The sequence below is a fragment of the Pelecanus crispus genome, chromosome 5 (genome assembly GCF_030463565.1).
Source record: "Pelecanus crispus isolate bPelCri1 chromosome 5, bPelCri1.pri, whole genome shotgun sequence".
NCBI classification, from domain to species: Eukaryota; Metazoa; Chordata; class Aves; order Pelecaniformes; family Pelecanidae; genus Pelecanus; species Pelecanus crispus.
The window spans coordinates 77,458,029-77,476,220 of NC_134647.1; positions in this window are offsets into that span (position 1 = coordinate 77,458,029).

Sequence of the window (18,192 nt, forward strand, 5' to 3'; positions counted from 1 at the left end):
TAATGAAAATCTGCATTCACAATACTTATGCAACAGTTTATTGTCATGTTCTAATTGGATTCAATTAGCATTACCCTTTTTTGTTTTGCAAGAGGACCTCCTTTAAATATGTGGGAAGGAAAAAAAATGGTTTGAATCTAAAAATGGCTTTAACAAAGGTAGTATTATTTGCAAAGAACATAACTTTTTCCTAAGCATTGCACCCTTTAATAGCCGATTTTTAAGGCTGTAAAAAGACTAAAAGGATAAGTTGAGGGGATTTTTTTTTTCTTTGAAGTTCCAGTGTATTTAATTGGGTTGGACTGGTTGAAGGGAATTCCTTGTGTTGAGAAGGGAATTATTCCCCTTGCAGAAGATGCACCATTGACAGAAGTCCACTTTAGCTCTCGGGGATCACTGGTAGCAGGTGCTTAGCTAACTGCTTCTGATCAGCAAGTTTGTTTGCAATGACAGTTCTTTAAAGAATTTTTTAACATTATCATTGCAAACATGTGGTGATGAAACTTTCAGTGATACAGATTACTTCAGTGGGATGGATAAAACTGTATTCATTTAGGTGATGTGGTTGTTTAATTAAAAAGTGATGATCTTTATTTTGAATTGCACTTCCAGAAATAGTCTCTTTCATTTTTAGAGTGCAGAGGTTACATTAAAACGAATACATTGAATTGGTCCATCAGTTGCAACCTTCTTGGGGTAACTACCAAGAAAATCCTAGATTTATTCAGTCTGTTAAATGCAAAGATGAGAGGAAACAATAGTAGTAATTACTGATGAATTAGAAATAACCATGAATAATTCATGATGCATTAAATAAAATTAATAGGAAGATAAAGCGCTACAGTTTAGAAGGAAGACGACCGAACACTTCAACCACAGTGGTGGTCTTCTCCAGTCCTCTGTAATGTCAGCTGATATCAAATGTGTTTAAAGTCAAATCAATGTTATTAATTTGACTTAATTTACAGAACATTCAAGAATACATATGTAAAATAATTAAAAAATGTAATTGACTCTTTGCTATACCGGACTGTTCACTTCCTATTTAAATGCAATAAAATGTTACAGAGCAGCATTTAAAAAGATGGTGGGGATTTGGTGAAATATAAGTAGTACAGCTATGTGAAGGCAACATTTGGCAGCAGTCGAAATTACTTCTTGTTATATGTCAGCAGCTTAAGCTATGTGTGAGAGAAATTGCAATTGACCCCTCTGTCTAACAAACCTGCAAATCCATATTCTCAGTTCTCCCTGTTTCTGTTTAATTTCAAACCAAAAGTAATTTTCCTCTTAAGTAAAGAAAGTTGTTACTGTTTTCTTAAGCTCATCTATCCTGAGGTTCTCTGTTGTACCATTGAGAGGGGAAGCTGGTAGAAAAGTGCTCGTTTAACACTAGTATTAAATTGAATAGAACTTTATTGTAGGTAGTCCCAAAACTCAGCCTCTTTAAATGTCATTTGGTGGGGAACTTTCAAACAAAAATTGACTGCACTTCTTTGGTTTTGCTTTCTGACTCAATAATTTTTGCAACAAACATGAAAGTAACTGAAGTTGGCTTTGGGTGTCTCATTTCTTTGGTTAATTCCCTGTTTTCTTAGAACAAGCTGTATTGATTGAAAGAAAGGAAGAAAGCTAAACCAGACCAGAAAAACCCTATATGAAAGTTCCAGACATTTGGGAAACCAGATTTCAAACATGGAAAAAGCTGTAGAATATGCATTACCTTATATTTAATAACTGGTTTGGCAAGATAAGTGCATTCTGAATTGATACCTAAGGATGTGTGCATGGGGGGATAAATACTTCCATTGCTGTTCAATGCATACCTTTTTTTCTATATTTACTGGCATTTTACTTCATTTTTCTAATTAATGCTAAGATTTGGGGCAATTTTAACCAGAATAGCCATCCCATGTACACTCTGTAACAAACCTGAGTGAGTTTTCATCAAAGACTATCAGCTTTTGTGGCAGGTGGGATAATGTACGGCATCATTAGTGTGAGTAAATGAATGCTTTTAAAACTAAATACTAGCTTTAAATAGTTTCTACCATAATTGCTGGTTTTAATGCTTTCTTAGTCAGGCTAAGCTTGAAAAGTAACTCCTACAGATTCTTAACAGAAAACCTGTTTTGGACTTTTTGCAAACCATGAGATTCTTATAATGGTTATATAGCTTCTGTTTCTTTCTAGAGTAGTGCTGTATCTTGGAGCAGAATTCTCTACCATCTGGAAATTTTGGCTACAGGTAAAACCATCAGTATATAGTGTCTTAATTCAGGCAAATGTGTGTGGGAAAGTGGAGGAAGGAAAGAACTATATCCATGAGGTACATCACTGTGCAAAGACACCGAACTTAGCACAGGCTCTGCCCAAAGGAATTAGTCTTCTGAAATGCAAGCATAGTTAGCCCACAAACAACAGTGCGTTATTACAGCTCCACTGCCTCTGGGATTGGAGCTAGCATCTCTGGATCTCGCGTATAGGATGTGAATTAGTACGCTGCCATATTAATTCTTACATGTCACTAGCTCAGGTACCGCTATAATGTGCAATTTATGGAACATTACGGAAGTTGCAAGAAAGGATAGAGTTAAGCCCGTATATTCTTGTTGTCGGGATATCCCATACCTTTAAGGAACACCATAAGAAGAGTGTCTGTCGTGTTACAATGAAGATACTATAGCAGTAGACTAAAGCAGTAATATGAAGATTTTAAAAATAGGAAGTTTAATAACTAGGTGCTCTGCTGAAACAGAACTTGAGAGAATTACTTACAAGCTGCTTAGGCAATGACCATGAAGTCCACATCCATCAGAAGCTTCCAGAAGATGGTTTTGATGTACTTGGGGAAGAGAAGCAAAATGGGAAATGCCCAAATGTCAAACCTAAAGATATTTTGACAAAGCCATGCAAGTAATTGGAATGTATGTATATGCTTAGCATATGGCTTACAGTAAGTAACCGCTGAAAAAGTATAGGTGTATTCTGGAACAAAACACTGGCATAATGACATGGTAAGAGTGATTCAGATTAAATACTCGCATATGGTAGTTGTAGCTTGAATTTTTTGCATGTAGGTAGCTGTACAATTGGACTCTAAGCTTGGCCACAGGATGCAGCTTCATAATTGCAATTTGCTGTGTTGTTCTCAGTAGAAGAAACAGGCATGACAGTTCCACTTCTAAATCTGGCCCAGGGAAGAGGTAGCATTAAAACCATTTTGGTTCTGCTATCAATAATACATTTAATCTGGGAATGAATTGTAAGGCATCAATAGATCAAATAGAAATCAATTAATTCCTGAGTGTTTGATTATTAGCACTGAATAATGGCCTCTCAGATCTCAACTCAGTTCTTTTTGGAAGATTGTGCAAGAGTGGCCTGAGGTGTATTCTAGGAGCCTAGGTGTGATAATATATGGAAAATTAGTTAATTTGCTTCAAAATAATTAGCAATACAAAAACTTGATGTACTGTATGCAACTTCAGTGCATCTGTGTAGAATGTGGCTTTTCATATGTTACGTCTGGCCTTTCCGGTCTCCTCTTAAAAGAGAATGCTTTCTACCAAGCAGCTTCATTAAAGTTCATTCTGTGAGTTTGACAAATGTTTTCTGTCCATCCTTAATAGTTGCACTGATGCATCCATAGAGCTGCTTTTAACGCCAGTTGTCATTTTCATATCCCATGACAATGCTTTTTACTATTGTCTCAATCAGTCATGCCACAAAAAGAGCATCGGAAGTACAATGTATGTGGCTGTTTTTGCCAGGAGATTATGGTCATGATTGCTCGGTTCCAGCAACAAGTTTCTGCCGTCAGCAGTCTGTCCATCTGGCTTTTAGACTTGGCAACAACACAGACATGATAATGATGTTCCCTTTCTAGCACAGGCATCTGAGAATATATGCTGACTCCAACAAGTACCGGTAATTACATGGTACTATTAAATACAAGGTACTACGCAAGGCAGCCTAGCAGAATCTGCTGGGGATATGGGTTGCTTCATAATGATTCTGCTCTTTCTTCAGAAGTCATTATACCTTTAAATATTCAGATGTTCATGTTAAAATTTAAGGTTTAGTATGACAAGAAGTCTCCTTTATATAGAACTTTTGCAGCATGCCAGTAATCACTGGGAGAAACATTTTAAGACCTAATATATTGAACAGAACCAAATTAGTGGTGTATTTTTTAGGTTAGTAGTGCCTAAGGTCTGGGTTTCTAGGAATCTGGCCACACTATCTCATCTGTCTTTGAATAATTCTCCTGTTTTTCTCTGTATCTGGTGGTACTGAATATAGAGATGCCTTGAATTTATGTTTTGCTTTGTTTGTCTTCCTTTCTTAGCCTACTCACAGGTCTGACTCTTGCTATGAAACTGGCCATCAAGGCTTTCAGAAAACTCCCCCCCCAAACAAACTCAAGTATTTAGAAGTAAATAAGCAGCTCAAAAAGGCAGGAATTGCTAATTCCTAAAGACTGCAGTGTTGGAAGAAAGCCTGAGTGCAGTCTGTTGTGGATTTTTTACAGAGCGGTGAAGGACAGGGGGCACATGCACCGATCAGCAAGATACGTGAGAGAGAAATTCTTCCTCGCAGTGTATAGTACAAAAAGTTCCTCTAGTGTAGGATATAGTCTCCTATGTCCATACAGGTCTGTGGGTCAAACCTAGAGGAAAACTATATTTAAGACTTACTTTGCTGTACGTTAAAGGATTCCTGTCAGCTTTGGTGAGGGCTGAGCTGGTCTGGTAGCTTAACTGATAGTCTAACTGTGCTAGGCCTGATCTTTACTCATGCATGTGGCATCATAGCCAGGGCTTTATGTATGATGACTCAGGAAAACAAATTGGGCAGGATTGGCCTTCATCTGTATTTTGTACAGTGAAGATGCAGGTACTCCAGATTTTACAAGGAGCTGGCGCGGGCTTCCTGAGTGATAGAACATACCAAGACTATATTGCAATTTGGAAAACATAAGAGCAAATATAAAACTTGTTAGGACTTATGCTGGCTATGTCTGTACTGTGCAAACACCTTGTCTGGGATTTCAGACTCAAAACTATTATTCACTGTAAAGAATTTTAGTACTGGTGTCCACATAATACTGTCTGAATCGATTGGAATAGCTGAACTGTGCTTCATCTGACCTTGAAAGTGGGGAGGGCTTAAAAACTGACATTGTGAATAGATGATTGGTCTGGGGTTGAAGCCAGGTGCTGCAGTACTGGGAATGTATGGGAACAGCAACAGACTGCTCCTTCCTTTGTTTTCATTTTAAAAGCCCAAGAATTTGCCATTTCAATGTTGTACACAGAAAGGCACTCATGACAGCCCACAAACACGAAAGGCTTATGAAACGAATGCTCTCCATTCAAAAGACATCATACTACTTCTCTGACTCAAATTTCTAGCCAGAGTCCCATTAGTAATTTTTGTGCTTCCACCTGGAAGGAACAGGCAAAAATATTCCCATCTGTGTTCAGCACAAAATATTTGAGCATAAAGGGAAACAGGGTTTCAGTTCCCCAAAAATGGAGACTGAAATTGTCAGTGGAAGGTAGTGAAGCCCTGTGAAATTCTGCAGTGCAACCTGGTACCTTTTAATCCATCTTTCAGAATTTGTGGAACGTCTCCACCTAGCCATGCAAGTCCACATTAAACTTAGAGCAAAAGCATTTAAAGTTTAAATGTCTAATCAGTAGCTGATGATAATATGTTTGTGGCTTCCCTTATCCCAATTCAAAGCTAATCTTTTAGAGGGTCAGGTAGTCATCTGGTCTGAAGGAAATACTTCTGGGAAAGGGAATGGGGTTATCAAAGCCCCATCAGCCATAAATAAAGTCCAGTCCTGAATCTTGTTTAACAAAAACTGCTTGGAGAGTTTGCAGATTATGTTTGTCCCTATATGAGGTGATGAGAAGTTAGTCATTGCCTTTCTGGCACTGTGGTTACAAGTGCGTCTAATTAGTGCAGAATTAGGCCGTCTTATTTTCCACAGACTGCCAAATGTACGTATTTATTTAGGGTCAAGGTCTACCGAGCCCTGTGAGACTAGACTTGAATCCTCATATCTCAGACCTGCTTGAAACCTTTTTAGTTTTTTTTCTCCATTTTGTTCACCTTAAGAATTTATGAATCGCTGAAAATCCTTGCTGAGCTTGGCCTGCAGCCCAATCCTGATCCACTTCCTTTTTCTTTAAGTAGAATTCCTAACCGGGTATGTTCTAATATAATGGGCTGTAACCAATTAATCACACAGCTATTAACGGAAGTACAAGGCAGTACATTGCAAGCTTGTTAGCTTCACTTAGCCATGCGAATTTGTGTTTGGTGAAAATGCAAAGACATCAGTCAAGCTGACAGACACAACCTCAGTTGTCTTCTATGCTACTGCCCTTGCCATTGTTCAGTGACGTGGAGCAGTCAGCGTGGCATCTGGCAGTGAGAAACCCCTCCAAACAAATTGGGCAGCTTGGTGAGTTCTGTACCTTAGCTGAGGGAATGGCAAGAAAATGTAGCATGAATGCAAACCCTAAATTACTGTATGAATGTTATGCCTTTTATAAATAGTTTCCTGCCAGAAGTGAACGATAGGAAACACATTAGCATGGGGAGCTTGCATGCAGTTAATAATCTGAATGCTAGGAAATTTCTTCCTCCTGACAACACAGAATTGTTTTATAAATCTTTTAAAAATGTGAAATAGGTGTTTGACATGAGCGATTAAGGGAAGCTATTTAGAATTGCAAAATGAATTAAAGCTTTAAAATGTCTTTACACAGTTATAGGCAGAAGCAAAAGTACTGGAATTGGAATAATGAGCTAGGAAATTGCTTCTTCGAAAGGAGAAACATTTGAAACCAGAAATAATCTTCCAATTTTACTTCTCTGAGTTAAATTGCTTTTAATTCTAGATACTCAACAGTGATGTTGATATACATCCAAAGTCTCGCAAAGGGGGGGGGGGTTTGTATGTTAGAAGTTTTTGAAATGTTGAAATCCCCATTTTGGAGATTTTAGGGAGTTACGTTTTATGCTTCTTTGGAAAAGGGAAAGGCCGATGCCATTAAGGCTTAATTTCACATTTCCCACATCAACCTTTACATGCCTTCCAGTGGAGATAGCATTGATGTTTCTCCATTGAGAATATTAAGCATCTAGGAGAGTTTCTAGGTTTCTAATCCTGTTCCCTCTGCAGAGAAACTATTCATTATTTTCAGTGTAATGCCTCCATATTGCTGATCATAAACTTCCTTTACGAAGGTGAGTGGCGTTGTCTCTGTTTACCTGGGAGAAACTGCAGCATAGAAATGGGGGATGATTCATCCATGTTGTCTTAGTGATGTGGTGATTGAGCCCACTGTTTCCCCATGGCTTGTGCCTTAGTCATATCCTCCCGTAAAGGTTGGCTCAGAGATGACCTCTCAAGGGCTATGCTCACATTTTGTATTAATAGCAGGAGCGAAAAATACTTCAGACTGAATTCATGCTCACTCATTGTCCTGAAAGGAGACCCTGACATTATTTTATCATTTTCCCAAACTTTCATTTTGCTCTGTTTCTTTGGTTCTTGGACAACCTGTGGTTTTTTTTTTTCCAAAAGAAAAAAATTGTTCAGCACCAGTTGTGAGAAGGTCTGGCAGCCACTTGGGGAACACAGAAGTAGACAGGTTCTAACCTGGATCAGAACAGACATATTTGCCATGTGCTAATAGAATAACTGCTAGTGTCGACTTAATAGGATTTTTTTTTTTTTCCCTGTCAATGTAAAGCTTTCTAGCCTTTTTAGATCTGTAGATTTTAATATTAAGATACTTCTAGAGACAGGAGTATTTCTCTCAAAAGCAGTATACAGTGACTCTAGTCCATCAGGTGAAGATACACAAGTTACCATGGCTACCCTAAGGCTTTTCCAAGTCGCGCTTGACTGAGCTTGCACAGCTGGTAGCACTTGAGCTTGCGGCTGTGAACGACAGGAACCAAAAGACGGGCTGGGTTCTGCCTTCAGCAGACCTGCTCTGTTGCTGTACCACCGGAGTCTGAAGTTTCTCTGCACCATTTGTGCCGCAGGAGATGGCTTCTTGGAAGTGCAGATTCTTCTTCCCTCCAGCTTCCCAGACAGGCTCAAACCCTGCCATTATTGGTGAGCAAGAAGGTAAGAGGTTGTAGGGCTACAGATGGTGAGAAATGAATGATTAGAAAACCAAAATCCAAACTCCACCTGTCAGTGTCCAGTGGAAACCCCATGGTTCCAGTTGCAATCCCAGGCGGGGTCATTAGGTAGCATGTGTTTGCTCATATGCTGAGAGGCTCACAGAAACCTGTGGCAACAAGGGAGGAACATAAAGCTTTTTGGTAATTGTGTTAATCCTATTAAAAAAGTCTGTAGATCACACCCTTTTTTTTTTTTTTTTTTTTAATTTAAGACATGCTTAAGGATAAATAATGTTCAGCTAAATCTGGCATGGAATGGCTGATGGAATAAATAAGGAACCTGGTTAAGATTAGAAATGAGGGGAGTCTGGTTGAATGTGAGTTCATGGGTAGGGTGTGATGGGCTAGACTGGTAGCTTAATGTCTTTAAAGCATTGTAGAATTTGACTGCAGAGGTATTTAAGTTTTGGTGCCAGATGAATATTGAGCGGGTGTGCAGGTAGTTTCATTTAATTCTTCTGGAGACTTCAATCGCTATGTATGTGAGGCTGGTATAGATGGTAGCTCTTCCTAGACTGGACATTTCCAGACCCTTTCTGTCCCAACAAGCCCTGTAGGCTACTGCTCCCCTGACCATAGAGGACCAGAGCCTGCGGCTTTAGTTTCTGTGCTCCGCTGAACTGCTGTCAGCTTATGCAAAATCCTGCATATTTTGAATCTAACCTTTATTTGCTCTAGTTTAAAAAAAATGCTGATGTGTCTGTTCTTTGCACTTGCAAGGTATAGCATATGTATGAGTTTGAGCCCGGCAAACCTTTTAAACCTGCCTATATGAGTAGGATGGTTTGTGCATTCAGATTGTGTGTATTTGTAAGGTCTTTGCTGGATGGAATCAAATGCTAGCTGCTTTGCAGCAGTAACCATTTGGGAAAAAAAAGTGGAGAACAGTGTGTTATTTTAGCCCACTCTGTGGCACTGCTGCCAAATGCCGATTCTGTCTTGATGGTGATTACTGTAGCTATTTGTCATCCTACCAATTCTGCAGCAAAAATCAGTGTAACAAATATGCTAAATCTAATTTTTAAAACCACACAGTAGGATCATGAACAATGGTGACAGGGGTGTCCATCCTTAAATGTGTATCTGCAGGGATCGGGTGCCGTTCTTTGTCAAATGGCTGTGCTCAGGGGAAGGGAGACTTGGACTGTGGAGTTGGGAAGGGACAGATTGCCTGCAGTAGTGTTCTGGTTCACAAGGGGAGTGTGCTTCTGACGCAAATTTCCCAGTTGTCCTTGCTTAGTGTGCTTTGTTTCACATCATCATGGTCTTAGAGTATGTGGTCTGGATTCCTTTAAAGTGAAATGAAAGCAGGAGATGTTTCCTAGGAGCACACCTGGAATGTGCTATTGTGTAGGTGTTGGAGTCTCAGCACCAGCTCTCTTGCTCTGTAATCCTCTCCCTCTGTGCCATGCTAATGTACACAGAGGTGGTGAGTGGCACCAGAGCAGTCAAAACTCTCTTCAGAAAGTTTCACAGCTCTCTGAGCTTGGATGAAGGTTTTTACCTGAGTTTTTAAATCATTCTTGAGATGATACTGCTTTAAGCAAGATCACAACTTTTGCTTGTTTCACCAGCACTGGCATTCAACACAGGCAAACAGCCTCCCTTCTCCATAACTAACCATAACTAACACACTTTAAAAACCATTTAAAATGCCAGCATCTTCATACTGTGCTCCTATGTCAACAGAAGACCTGTTAGAGGTGTGCTGACAGGCTCTGCCTCTTGTTTAAGGCTCTTCCTCCTTAGGGGTGAGGCTTGTGGGTGTTGCTCCATGCCTGAACAAGAGGAGGCTGCTAACAGGCAACTTGTCACTTCACTGCAGGGCCGTTCACATATGCGCCTTTCTACATATAGAATTTAGCTGCTAATGATAGCAATTTTTACCTGGGTGGTGAACTTTAGATGAGATGAAAACCGTTGACCCTGCCACAGAAATTAATCCAGAGAGTTTCGCAGTGGCTGTTTCAGTAGCCTGTTTCAATACAGAGTTTATATACCAATACTGTCGTTACGACAAGTAACCCATGAAAGATGTCTGTAATCATGCAGCTCTGGTGCAGACACATCTGTCGTGCGCATGTGATCTTCATGGTCCAAATGGTCCTTTCCTCCATCCCTGGTTGACACTGTTAATGCTCTCAGCTTGGGGGAACTGATGATGAAGTGATGCTGTCCTTCCGATTTTGCAACCAAAGATGCAAAATTAAACCGGGGTAAAATTTCTCACTGAATACAGATACACTGTGTAAGAATCATAGAATCATAGAATGCTTTGGGTTGGAAGGGTCCTTTAGAGACCATCCAGCCCAACCCCTGCAGCGAGCAGGGACAGCTCTAACCAGCCCAGGGTGCTCAGAGCCCCGTCCAGCCTGGCCTGGGATGTTTCCAGGGATGGGGCCTCCACCGCCTCTCTGGGCAACCTGTGCCAGTGCCTCACCACCCTCAGTGTGAAAAATTTCTTCCTTATATCCAGTCTAAATCTCTTCTTCTTTAGTTTAAAACCATTACTCCTTGTCCTGTCACAACAGGCCTTGCTAAAAAAACTGCCCCCTTCCTTCCTATAAGGTGCCCTTTAAGTACTGAAAGGAAGGCAATGTTCCTTGTGAGTATATTTTAAAGGAATAATTATCTGCTAGAAAGGAAGAGGGATATGATTATGTGTGTTTTGACTTAAACCGGAGAAGTTCAGGCTCAGGAACCCTGTGAGGGGGAGAGCGGTAGCAGAGCCGGGGCACGGCCTGTGCGTACCGAGCAGCAGGTGGCAGCCAGCGTTTTGCCGAGAGCAGGGTTGCTCCTTGTCACCACGCTCCCATCCCGAGCAGGACCTGGCCGGGGCCCAGTCCCAGAAAAGGTGAGAAATGGGGGAACAAATGCTCCTGGTATTATTAAATTTTGTGGCTGCTACACGCAGGGATGGTGAACAGCAGCAATGCTCACGTTAGGCTAAGGGGCGAGTTTTGCTTTCACAGAAATAATTTATGGCAATCCCCAGCTGTTACAATGCTAAATGACGATAAATGGAATAGTTTCGCGGTGAAGAATCTGTCAGTAAACTAGGAAAAGGGTGAGCCAGGGACGCTGCAGCTGGTTAGAGCTGAAGCAGTGCACAGCTCTGAAGCCTAGGACAAGCAAACTGAATGTCCCAAAGACTTTATTTCTTTTAAATACAAAAAGATAAGAAAAGCCTGCTCTTATACCCGCTTCCTTACGTGATTGTGGCTCCGAGATCACCTTAGGAAAACATGTCAACCTGGCATTAATCGCTGCCCTCAGTTGCTGCGGAGACCTTGGCGGTGGTCAGCGCACCGGCAGGAGCCGGGGGCAGCCAAGATGGCGCCGGGCAGCCAAAATGGCGCCAGGCAGCCCACAGCGGGGCCGCAAAAGCGCAGATAAAAGTCGCTCTCTGCCTTTATACGTACACACACCTCTTCGTGTGGGCGTCAAATGTCCGCTAATATTTGTTTCATGGCAATATGTGCTTTGCCTGATGGCAGGATGTGCCTTTTGTTCCAGTGATGCAGAAATCATCAGTAAGGCTTATTTCTTGGCCTGGTAAATCTGTTTGAGGGCCAGTGACAGCTACCATGCTTTTCTTCGGGAAATCCCGAATCTTTGCAGCCAGGATTAAGTAAGAGCTCTGCTTTGATTTAGTTTCTCCGGATTTGCTGTTCTGATGGGCCTGAGGGACGGGCTGGCTCCAGAGGGAGCTGCTGCGGACGGCACAGGCCCAGGCCGAGTCGGGGGGTCATGGGGAGGCTGTCCCACAGCCGGTGACACACGTCTGCCTACTCCACACAACGGGGAAAATCAGATTATGGAGCTTCTTTGTCACAGTCCCTTCAGCGACCTTTCGGCACGACGAAGGCGGCACTTGGCCGTTCCCCCGGGGACTCGCTGCACGCCATGGCCAAGCACCCTGCCTGCGGAAAGGCTGGCCGGGCTCCCAGGGACGCGCGTGGCGTGGAGGGCAGCGGAGTTCAGAAGTGAAAAGTCATAAAACTAGATACACTGTGACCGATGCAGATAATCTAATAAAAGCATTAGTGAGACTCCCCTCTGGAGACATGGCTGCTTAGTTTGGGGCATGCATGGCTGACTAATGCTGGAGCGTGAATGCCGGTGTTTCCTCACTGCTGGGAGTGGAGGGAAGCTGCAGTTTGTCACCTTGTCACAGCTGGTTAGCTCTGCTCTGTCAGACCCAGGAGGGGAAAAAACAAGCTGGCAGCGTTAGGAGTCATACAGTCTGACTGGAAACTCTGCAGGTTGGAGCCTGGCTGCACTGAGTAAGTGCAGAGGCTCTGAGGTGTTTCGCCATGAGCCACCTAAACCCGCTAGTTAGAGATGTGTCTGTCTGTTCTCAAGTCCTCTCCTTATCACAGATCAGTGCTTTCCAGAAACAGGTAGGCTATGATCTAGGGTAACACTGGAGAAACCAAGTCATTGATTGCAGGGGGAAAAGGTAGGGTGACAACTTATTGCTAACTATCGTGTTCTCTTGCTTATCCTCCTGCACCAAAAATCTATGTTTGCCCTTGGAATTTACAGCCTAGTCAGGAACTGTAGCCTAGCTAGGAACTGTAGCCTAGAGGTAGGTTTGATAGACATCCTGCCTTAAAATTACATACATCCTACAGCAGAGAAAAGTGGACATTTTTCTCTGCCCATATTTAAGGTGAGGAATGCTTTAGTCTGTGCTTTGAGCCATTGTTCCACTGAAATTAACTACATGAAGATAATACGGATTTAAAAGAATTAAACTATACCAAAACATGAATTGCCCTCCTAACCATAGCTTGGCCCCAAGCATGCAGAAGGAAACACTAAATGATGTGCTTTCCTACCAGTCTCACTTTAAACTTGGGCGGGGGGAGTCAGAAAGGCTCCTAGCTAAGCAAATTAAATCCAACCTCAAAAGATCATCGTCAAGACAACATCTCCCAGTGTCTTTTCAGGATAGAAAACTTAGAAATAATGGTATTAAAATTACTGAGGGATGAACCTAGAAGTACTTCTAAGGAAAAATTTGGAGCTGACCTTCAAGTTTATATCCCAGAAAACAAAAGCCAGAGGTCCCTTTACAGGTCTTCCACTTTTAGGTACCACTGGGACTCTCTTCTGATAAGGTTTTACCCATCCATAGCCCTGATTTTCTGTTTCTCAGAGACCAGTTGAAGTTACCTGGGAGAGACTGTTACACTGCTCTGTGCCACAAAGCTGTGCAGTCCCAATGTCTTCCTGCTTCCTTCTTGTTTAGTGGGATTCCTGAATAACGGTGACTTCAGAAACCATTTATTTTGTGCTTGATGCACTCAGCCACAAGGGGATGTATTCCCAGCTCCAGGATATGTACTGTACTGCGGTGCCGGATGCTGGCTGAGAAGGTCAAGGTATGGAACTGCTCTAGTGAATCATTTTGGAAATGTTAAGACTTCTACACTGAAAATCCATTATCCAGTTATTCCTATATATCAAATACCAACATAGCCGCCAGTGAGGATTTCCGTTATACAGAGGCTAGGAAATATATTTGCAGATGAATTTGTGGTTTTACAGTAAGACTGATTTACTCCTTCCCATTCCATCCGGCATGACTTATAGTGGGATTTCACCACAGTAAAATTTTCTCAGTATTCTTCCGAACTGGAAAACTCTCATACTGTGCTGTTACGATGTTGACTCACTAGAGTGATTGCTTTCCTGCTGCTGCTCAGTAAATCAGGCACTTACAACTAAGACAAAGCAGAAGTACCCCAGTCTCTGGAGGTCAGTTCTGCTAGTTTGATTGTTAGCCCTTATTTTCTTGTGATATATTTTGTACGGCACATGAACATACAACTACTTTTCTTTAGAAGACCAACTTGTTGAAAGCCTATGTAATGAATATAGCAGTAATTTAAGCATGGCTTTTAAACGTAGAAATTAAGGTGCTCTATTTTGTGTACAAATCTTTGCTGGTTTATTGAAATTGAAGCCCTGAGTTATTTATGAGAAAATACTACATTGTTTCATAGCTTTGTAGTATCCATTGATTTTTACTAAACAACTTAATTCTTACTCAAATTACTGCTCGGTTGCTACTGTCCTCTGCCTTCAGTTCATACCCTTGTTCCTACTAAATATAAAACACTGTTAAGTGTTCCTATGAAAATATGAATTTTTTCTCCCCTCCACTCCATTTCTAATATGTTTTTTTTTATTTGCTGTCACTTCTCGGAGATGTTCAGAGCAAAGAGTATTGTTGTATTCCAGAAATGGATAAGGACATAACTTTATATCTAGGCAAGTGACCTGATCTTAATCTCAGTCTGAAAGCAGTGAACAGGTAACCCTCAGGGAGGCAATGCAGCAGCACTGGAGGCACAACTGCAGCACGCTGTAGCAAAGATGCCGTTTAAACTTGGATTATGTGTGCTTGGCAACTCTGGTATATACTCAAAGATCCCCTCACAATATTTATAGTTTGTAATGACACTCATACCACTGTGTCTTATTTTTTTGAAGCTAGTCAGCCTACAACTTCCCAAGGCACAACAACATGTGCTCTGACCTACCTTTGATGTGGTACAGACCTACCCAAACTTCTCATGACCACCAAAGTGCTCATTCTGGCAGGTTTCCACAAGTCTAACTAAACTCCTATGCACTAGGCTCAATTCCCTTTCTACAAAATGTTTAAACTATACTAGGCATCATATATGGCCTCTGAAGGCTGTCAGGATAAAATACTAGTATTTCTAGAAACTTCCAAATGGTACACAATTAATATGTCATTAATACAGCCTTGTACTGGGCCCCTGTAGAATATACGTGTGGTGTGTATTTTCAAGGAAGACAATTACTGTAGGAATACCCATATGAGGGTATATATGTCACCACTGTCTACTTGAAGCTTACGCATTAGGCCGTCTAGGTCATCTGCAGCCACTGCATTGCTGCAAGTGCTTTGAATCAAATATGCTTGACAACATAGCCTGAGAGCAGACAAAATGAACTATGATTCAAAAGAAGTGCTTGCTCGATGCAATGGTAAATCATGGTCAACTATTTTGATCTTGGTTGCCTTAGTAGTGGGAAGTGTTGAGAGACGCGTTCCATTTCTCAGTGTTTAGAAGCTTTGTTTAACTTGTCCATCAGTGGGCGTAAGTGCTGCTGTATGTAAGGCTTTCAGCATACAAAGGTGCAACTGAAACACATAGTTTAATACCTTGCTTCTCGGACAGCAACAAAGCTGACTGATAGGCCTCGTTCAGCCCCAGGAATCCATTTCAAAACATAACAGATAATCACGTGCTCTTTGAGACAGTCTGTGTTCACCTGGTGCCATGGTTCCTATTTAAATCAATAAATGCAGGAATACTCTGACTGCTTCTGTAGTTTGTCTCCTGTCTGAGCTCACTAGGTGAGTAATTTCATAATGCGTTTCCTCCTGTCCATCCTTTATGACAAGTGATAAGGAAAAAAAAAAGAATTACTGAAAATATTCTCCAGCTACCCTCTGCTTAGACTTTTTATGAGAGTGCATTTGGGAGGGAAGCTGGTGTTCTGAACCACCAGTGTTCAATAACATCACGTATCAGCGGGCTGTCTGTTCTTTGTCTCCTTGGCTATCTTGTCCCTTGGGCTCTTCCTCTTTTAGACGTGCCAGCAAATTTGTTTGAAAGGAATTGGGTTAGGTGTTAACAACTCAAGGAAAACCACACAAAGTCAGAAGGTGGTATTTTCTTTAGCTGCTTTTGATATAAATATTCTGTGTTTTAGCATTTGATGGACCCTTGTCAGGCACACTTGACGAATTTCAAAGTCCATTTTAAGTGGTCAAAGCATCCCTAGCAAAGACAATTTTGTGCTTTGTCTAACCTTCCTTACACACTGCAAGTACCAGCAAATGATGATGTTCCTTGCACCGCACTCTTGAAACTATCTCAAGTTAGATTTGAGCCTGTTTGCCTTTATGAGTAGGATGTAGGGACGTTCTAATGCAGCTCTAAAAATCCAGCTTCCATGCTAATGAAGTAGAATGGCAATAAAGCATTTTTTGGCTTTTTATTTCTTTTTTTTTTTTTTTTTTTTGGTGGGGGCAGGGGGGGGAAGGGAGATCTAATCTCCCTGGCTGAAGAGGAACACCAGAAGCTTTCCTTTGCTTCTGAAAGCTCAGGTTCAAAACCAGTTACATTCTCAACAGGAGCCCAGGTTTCTGAACACCCATACTTTCTTTTGTGTGCACTTTTCATTAAGTTGGCAATCTGTTCTTGTTCTATCTATGTGATGAAACAATAAAACAAAGACTGAGTTGAATGCTTCCTTTCTTTTCATGATTTTAATGTCTGCTGGAAGGTTTCCTTTAGCTCTGAAACAGATTTTTGCCTGCTACAATCATTTTGTTCCGGTTCACATTGCAGGAATCTATGACTAAGCAGGTACCCAGGAAACTTCCAAGTATCTTGTACACTATGCTTCCAAATTCATCTACATACCATATGTAGAAAATGGAATGTACAACACATTTTTTCCCTTTTTTTTTTTTTTTTGTTAAAGCATTTATACTGTCTCCTGCAAGACGAGTTGCCTTTTTTTTTCCTTCTAAAAAGACAAGAGGGGTAGATGGACACTTCGTGTTTCAACTCAGTCATGCATGCTTGCTGCTTTTATGCTTCCTTTCATTAACTCTCTCAAGGTTTGGCACAACAAGAGCATTATATAAGACTAAATAATTCTTACATAAATCTGAGTGAATGCCTTTCATGAAGTACTGGGTGCTTATCATGGCTATAAGTAAAAATGAATCACTTCCTTTTTAAACGGGAGCTTTAAACCTTGTATTTTATGTAGTTAATTGCCACAAGCCAAAATAACCTTTTGAGCTCTATGAATTTTCACAGCTGCAGACTGGAGGAAAAAAAACCCCACACTGATAAATAGAAACTTAATAATTTCCAAAAGAAATTATTCCCCACTCCAACTGCCTCTTTTAGCACAAAGCCCAGCTCATTTTTGCCAGAATGTTAAATGCTCCTAGCACGTGGTTGTAGAGCCAAGAACCAGAGTATCATCGAAAGGATAGCATGACAAAGAATAAAGCAAGGACAGTATGAATTTGACACTTCAAGAACAGCACGGAGAACAGTCGAGAGGTCAGGAAGCATACATAATTAAGCTGTTGCTAGAGGCTAACAGATCGAGTAGGTTCAGGGCACAGCAGTCCACTAACAGAATCATGGAAGACTTTTGACGTGTTCCTATATCTATAAACAAATACAGGGATGTACCTTGTGCATGCTTTTAAGTTAAGAGAATAAATATCTGTCTTACAAGGCAAGATTAGTGTTTGGAATAGGAATCAGCAAATTGGGAACCTAGTTGGAAAACTGGGAGACAAGATAATTTCCAGTCTCCTTGATGAAATAAGTGAGAACTAGTACCGGGAAAGGTCAGTGGCTGCAGAAACAGTATTGGGACTGCAGTCATAAAACCCAGTTATGCTGGAGAAGAATGCTTTGGCCTGTCACCCTCCTCCACTATGGGCTGGTTACCTCCTGGTATAAGAGTGAGTTCCTTGCTTCAGTGAAGACAAGCAAGAGCAGGAGCGAAGGACCTGGCGTTGGAAGAGGAAGTTTGCATAGGGAAGTAGTGGGCTGGCAGTAGGAAGACTTGGAAAGAAAAGCAAGGTTGAAGGTCAGAAACCCACTGGCCATCATGTTAAGGAAGAAGCAGAAGGAAATACTGCGAGAGAAGCAGAGAGAAATATTTGGTAAATATCAAATGAAGCAAACAATCTCTCCACTGACTGGTAAAGAGGACCTAAGCTGGGGAGAAAGACAAGGTTAAAATATTCTGCTAAAACAGCCCGATAAATCATCAAGACAGAAACTGGAATCCCTTGTTGGCAAACACAGGAACAAGAAGTATGGGATACAGTCAGTATATTGAAAGACCAGTGGATGGCAGCGTATTTTTACTACCAAAATACTG